Genomic DNA, 6,000 nt, shown 5'->3' with positions numbered 1-6,000 from the left:
ATTTAATTGGTAGCATTTTCTTTCTTTCTTTGTGGTTCATAAAATAATGGTGAGTCTTATGATTGATATAAAATCTTAGATTCCATGAAATAAGGTAGCAAGTGCCTATTGTCAGTTTTAAAGTCTCATTTACCATTTCAGCCAGGAATGCTGGGATGCTTTCAGAAGCCTGTCCTGAGGTTCCAACGTTTAGCAGGTGGGCATGAAGAACAGGCTAGACTGGGCTTTGCTACAGATAACACGTCTCTGTCTTTTAGGAGTTATGGAAGAAGTGCTTATATTCCATCCTTCTTCCTTCATGGCAGCCAGCCCACTGTCTTACACTCAGTAAATATTTGTTGGTATTATTTTGAGGTCATGGCAACCGTGACTATGTCCATTTGATGAAGGACTGATTTTCTAGTTTCAGAAACAGAACTGAAGAAAATTCCTTTCTTTCAGGGGAATAGACTTTTGCATAGAGACACAGACTTTCAGAATAAAACAAATCTGTCTTCCTGAGACTCATAAGGGAAAAGGTGGAGGGGTATGTAGGGGCTCTCTAGGGGAGTTAAGGGTGATGGTTTCTTTCCAGTCTAGATAAGGGTTGGGTGCAAGCAGGACCAGCACACATACAGCCCATTGGTCCTGGAGAAAGCAGAGTCCTTTATTAACCAATGGGAGGAGAGCCACCCCTTCTGGAAGCAAGTCACAGCAGGTGCAACAGGAGCTGCCTGGGTTGTTGCCTTAGGTTCTTGGAGGGAAACAGCTAGAAGGCTCCCTAATGGAAATGTCTGGATGGAATTGGAATTTTTATCAAGAAGGCTAGATCACAGAGGCTGGTGGCCTTATCCCGTCAGGGACGGCCAGGTATTTCACATACCACGAAAGAATCCTTTAAAAACCAGTCACACAGTTACATTTCAAGCATAGCAATGGGGCCTAAATCAAACTACCATCTTATAATCAAGTTGTATCAGAAATCTATCACTGAAGGTCTAGGGTTTCAAATACTTTATGGGATAGACCAATGACTTAAGAAAGTCTAATTTCACAACAGCATTCACTCGGTTGTGTGTGTCTGCACATGGCAGGTCCCAAGAAAGATGGACGTTTCCCCAAGCAATTCTAACCAATATGCATTAGAAATTTTGTGTTCATTTTGCACTCTGACACTGAATTTTCTTCTCATTCAAACATTCATTCATTCGCTCAAATATTTGTTGAGTGTCCCCTACTTACCATGCATTGTCCTAGGGACTGTGGGTATCAGAGTGAATAAAAGATGCAAAAGGCTTGCTCTCATGGAGCTTATATGGAAGAGTGTGACAATAAAGAAATTAGCAAGCGACATACGTAGATGTCAGATACTGATAAGTGCCGTGGAGAAAAATAAAACAAGGAAGGAAGTTAGTTAGCTGCTGAGGTGTCAACTGGGTGGAGGGATGCTTTATTAAATCCAGTGGATTTAATTTACTGTTAAATTATGGGATGCCAAGAACCCTGAAGGGGCTTAGGGAAAAAAACCATATGAATATGGCTTGGGGAAGGGCATTTGAGCCAAAGGGAACAGAATGTGTGCAAAGGCCCTGAGGCAGAAATGCTATTTAGTGTGTTTAAGGAACAGGAGGCCACTGTGGCTGGAGGGGAATGAGTGAGGGAATAAAGGAAGAAGATGAGACAAGAGAGGCCGAGGGGTCCAGGGCATCCCTCAAAGACCAGCTCTACGAAGATAGCCAGTACCTTCAAGGCACTGCGTACTAGAGGGCTTGTGCTCATTTGTTTGTTAGATTGAATGGGGTGTTTAAAAGTGTGAGCTAATTAAGGGAGAAGGGCAGTGTTTTGGGAACTGCTGGTTAGAGATGGTAGAGGGAAATCTAAGAGAACATGTCACTTGTTCTGTTGAAAATGCAGGAGGATTCTGGTGGGTTTGAAATTATACATACTGGTGGGAGAGAGTCATCGGAAAAGTAGACATTGAACAACATGATTTCAATTTGGCTTTAGAAGATAACACTTAATTTTTAGGAAGAACTTCTCAATTAGGTTTCATTCAATCTGTTAAAATATGTTGGCATTTTCCAATGGTACATAAACTCACGGTGGCAGGAAATAGCCCAGAAGCTTGGGACAGGAGGGGGAAATCTTACAGCAGATAATCCCTAAGTAGATAAATGAGAGGCGTCAGTAATAGCAGTGGGGATTTCCTTAGGCCCCTTTCCTGTGTTTTCATGACATCAATGGGAGACATGCTCTTAAATTCTCCTTTCTAGGGTCAAAAATGATCTCATAGCACACTGATACTTGAACAGATTAATTCAATTTAGGCAAACGCTGTTTTCATTATCAGGAAATAAAATTGATGTGTTCTAAACAAGGAAACCTAGTTATATTTAAACTCATCTATAAATTAGATATTTCCATGTGTCTGTCACACTCATTTGATTTTTAAGTATTTTCTGCCAGGAAAAGCAAATAAAATCCATCCCTCGTCATTTTGGCCTATACGATTGTTCTGAAGCATTTTAAATGTGCTCTCCACTTGGTTCTTTGTAGAACCTCCCTCCAAGCTGTTTGTAGATCACCCTTATCAAATACGAGTCCTACAGAAAACTCTGCTTGCACTGGAAAGACTCAACACACGTGAGCTTCCTCTGATACCTAGAAGCATTCTGGCTACCTGGTTGGATTGCATTTCCTCACTGGTCTGGTTGCTTGGCCTCAGTCCTGCCCAGAATTCCTGTCCAGGTGAAGACAAGGGGCCAGCTACCACCACCACTAGATTGGCTCTTATCTCAGCACTGGCTCACAGACTAACAATACTGGGGCTGGTTCATGTCTGTGAAAAAGAACTGAAGAATTTACCCAGAAAGCACGGGTACTGTCATCACATTATGGAAAACAATACAAATATGAGAAGGTATGAAATAGACAAAAAGCAGGGTCGCATGTGATGTTGACTTATTTTTGTTGTATAGGCAACAAGTGTTGACTGCTACAGGAGAGGGATAGGGTATACTAGACAAGCATTGGCAGGAAGACAATCAGAGTTCGACATACGAATTGGACTGAGAAGGCAGATAAAGGCTGCAGAAATAGAAAATCTCCAAATACACTCATGTAACATGGAGTGGAATGTCAATATCGGAGGTGGTCTAGTTTGTGTCGTAAATATCGGTTATATCCAAATTCAGTGAAACTTGGTTTGTGGTAAGAGCCATCACTTCATTCGCCTTCTTTACTTTGCTTTCGTGCTCTCATCAGCACCAGATGGTTACTTCATTTGGGGGGCCATTTTTCACAAAGACACACAACTTGCTACAGAGAGTAAGAACTTGAGTTCTGGCTTAGACCTGGGTTGAAGTGCTAGCTCCTCCATTGACTAACTGGGTCACCTTGAGCAGATTACCTAATCTATCCATGCCTCATTTTCCTTCTCCATGAAATGAAATACTTCCCATGAAACTCTTAGCCCACACTGCTTGGTACACAGTAAACATTCAAAGGTAGCTATTGCTATTTCTGAGAATTGCTGTGTGGAAGACAATTAGTGGAGAAGAACACACTGAGATTTCTAGGCTGGGTGGTTGGATAGACTCAGTCACTGATGACCTAATGGGTTTTATCCACACACCTGTGGTTAGAAGTTGCGGCTTAGAAAAATTACAAATGATCATAAATGAGGAACCACCAGAGTCGTGCACGATGATTTGAAACCTTACTTGTCAAAATCTGCCAGGGGCAAACGTCTATGATACTTTCTTCTCCTCCGTCCCTTGGAAAGAACAGCTGGACACCAGGCTGCATGTGCTCGTAAACAATTATTAAATTACCCTGTAAACTTGTCTTCTGCAAGCAGGATGGACTTGGTTCTTCTAACGTTTCCTGAGCATGGTTTTGATTTTCCATCTCTTTAATCATCTCTGTGGCTCTTTTGTGAACCTCCTCCAAGTTCTCCGTGTCCTTCAATTTGCTCTGGAGCACCTAATTGCTCAAAGTTCTCAGCTAACAGTTTTCACAGCACAGAGTATAACTGTACCATTTCTAGATGCCCTGCCGTATTCATGCACACAGGTCTGCCTTCTTCTAAAATCTGCTTTATGCTATGGAGTTATAATAACACCCTACCTTTGTACAACAAAGTCTTTTTCAAAGGACTTTCTTACCTGTAATTCCCTTTGATCTACATTTCAGCCTAGTGAGCTAGGTATAATCATTTCCCCTTTTCAGATGAGGAAACTGAGATTCCGAAGGATTTGGAGGCTTTCCGGAGGTCACAGAGGCAGAAATGTTATGGCTGGGACCGGGTCTTAGGACTCTGGTCACTAATTCCAATGTTCTTTCCACCGCATCCAGGCTCATGACTATGAACAATTTGTAAAGTACACGGTCATCTAAATAATTTTCTGCTCTACTTCCCGTGAGCTCTTTTTTTCCACCGTAGTTGGGTTGGTTTGATTAATTTCTCCACCAAACCTTTCTGTAATCCTTCAGTACTTTGACCGCTGTGTGCTGGGGCTGAGTGGTCCGTTGGTGAGAGTAGCTCCCTGCTGATGTGTCCCATGAGTAAGGGCTTTCTAGAGGGGCTTATGGAGATATTGAATTTCTCTTCAGCACAATTTCAAAGTTACTGATATAGAGTTTTACTCCTAATGGTCCATGTTGCCACGAGACCCTTTGACCTATAGGGTTCTTCGCTTACTGTTTCCATTAAAAAGGATTTATTTATTTTTTTGTGGCCAGGGGTGGGGAGAAGGGGATTCCAAACCCTCCCCAGTGCACTGTGCTCTTGTAAGTCCAGGGTGCCTGGAGCACTTCCTGGGCAAGGATGCCTTCTCACATATGGGACCAAATTTCTGCGGAGGATGAATCTGTCAGGTTCAAGGTCAAGGCCCACCTCTTAATGTTCATGTAGATTGTTTTCCCACCCTCGAGGAGTGATAGATACTGAATGCTAAATACAAACTAATTACTAAAGAGGTAAGCACAATTCATAATTCTGGACCTAGAAATCCTGATTTACATTCCATCATTGAGGAAGGATTTAAAAAAAGCTTGCTCACCTATATGTTGGGTATTTAAAAAATAAACTCACTGACTCTTTGACTGAATTACTGAGTCAATTAAACTGTTTTAAATGTACTCCCACACCCATTTGCAGCAACAGGTAAAGAGGATCTTTTTAAATAAAAATGCGGAGGCAGGGAAATTGACAGTAAAGATTAGAGAAAGAGAATGGTAACAACTCGCAGTGTCTCCCAGCCATGGCTGCACGTGAGAATCGGCTAGATGGGGGATGGAGGTGTAACAAACAATCCGATTTCTGCAGCGCCTGCCATTCTGATTTAATTGGTTGAGTCGGAGCCCTGCATCAATTTTATTAAAAGTTCCTCAGATGACTTAAAGGAGCCATGGTTGAGATGCAATAATAAAGGAAAGAGAGGAGACTGAAGCCTGAGGATCACTGCAGGCCAATGCCTCCTATTACATGGCTTGGGTTTGCCTTGATGTTGGGAACCAATAGAAGGCCTAGGACTGTACCTGACAGGGGTGGGGAGTGTAGGAATGCTCATTATCATGAGGAACCTTGGATCGATGACCTAGCCACATCTTCTAGTGCCACGTGATCCCGCCGGACTTCTCTGTTGCCCAGCAGACCTGGGGTGGGAGAGCCCCTGGGTCTAGTGCCAACTGATTTCTAGTATCCTCTGGGAAGCTTTTCCTCAATGAACTTGATCATCAGAATTTCCTGGGTTGCTTGTTAAATATAAATATAAAAATAAATATAAATATAAATATTCCCAAACTCTTACCCAGGAGAATCTGATTCATGAGTTCTGCAATGGGGCACTGGTCTATACGGTAAAAAGTGCTCTGGGTCAGTCTTAGGGCAGGCAAGTTTAGGAAATTTGGAATACAGGAGATTCATTTGAGGAGCTCAGTGGAAATACGGATTTCCCAAGACCACCCAAAATCAGATTTACTAGGCCTAGATTGAGGTCCAGGAATCTTCATTTTAAC

This window comes from Aethalodelphis obliquidens, unplaced genomic scaffold (genome assembly GCF_003676395.1).
Source record: "Aethalodelphis obliquidens isolate GAN/ISIS:26980383/991018 unplaced genomic scaffold, ASM367639v1 scaffold34, whole genome shotgun sequence".
NCBI classification, from domain to species: Eukaryota; Metazoa; Chordata; class Mammalia; order Artiodactyla; family Delphinidae; genus Aethalodelphis; species Aethalodelphis obliquidens.
Note: the sequence above shows the minus strand (reverse complement) of the source record.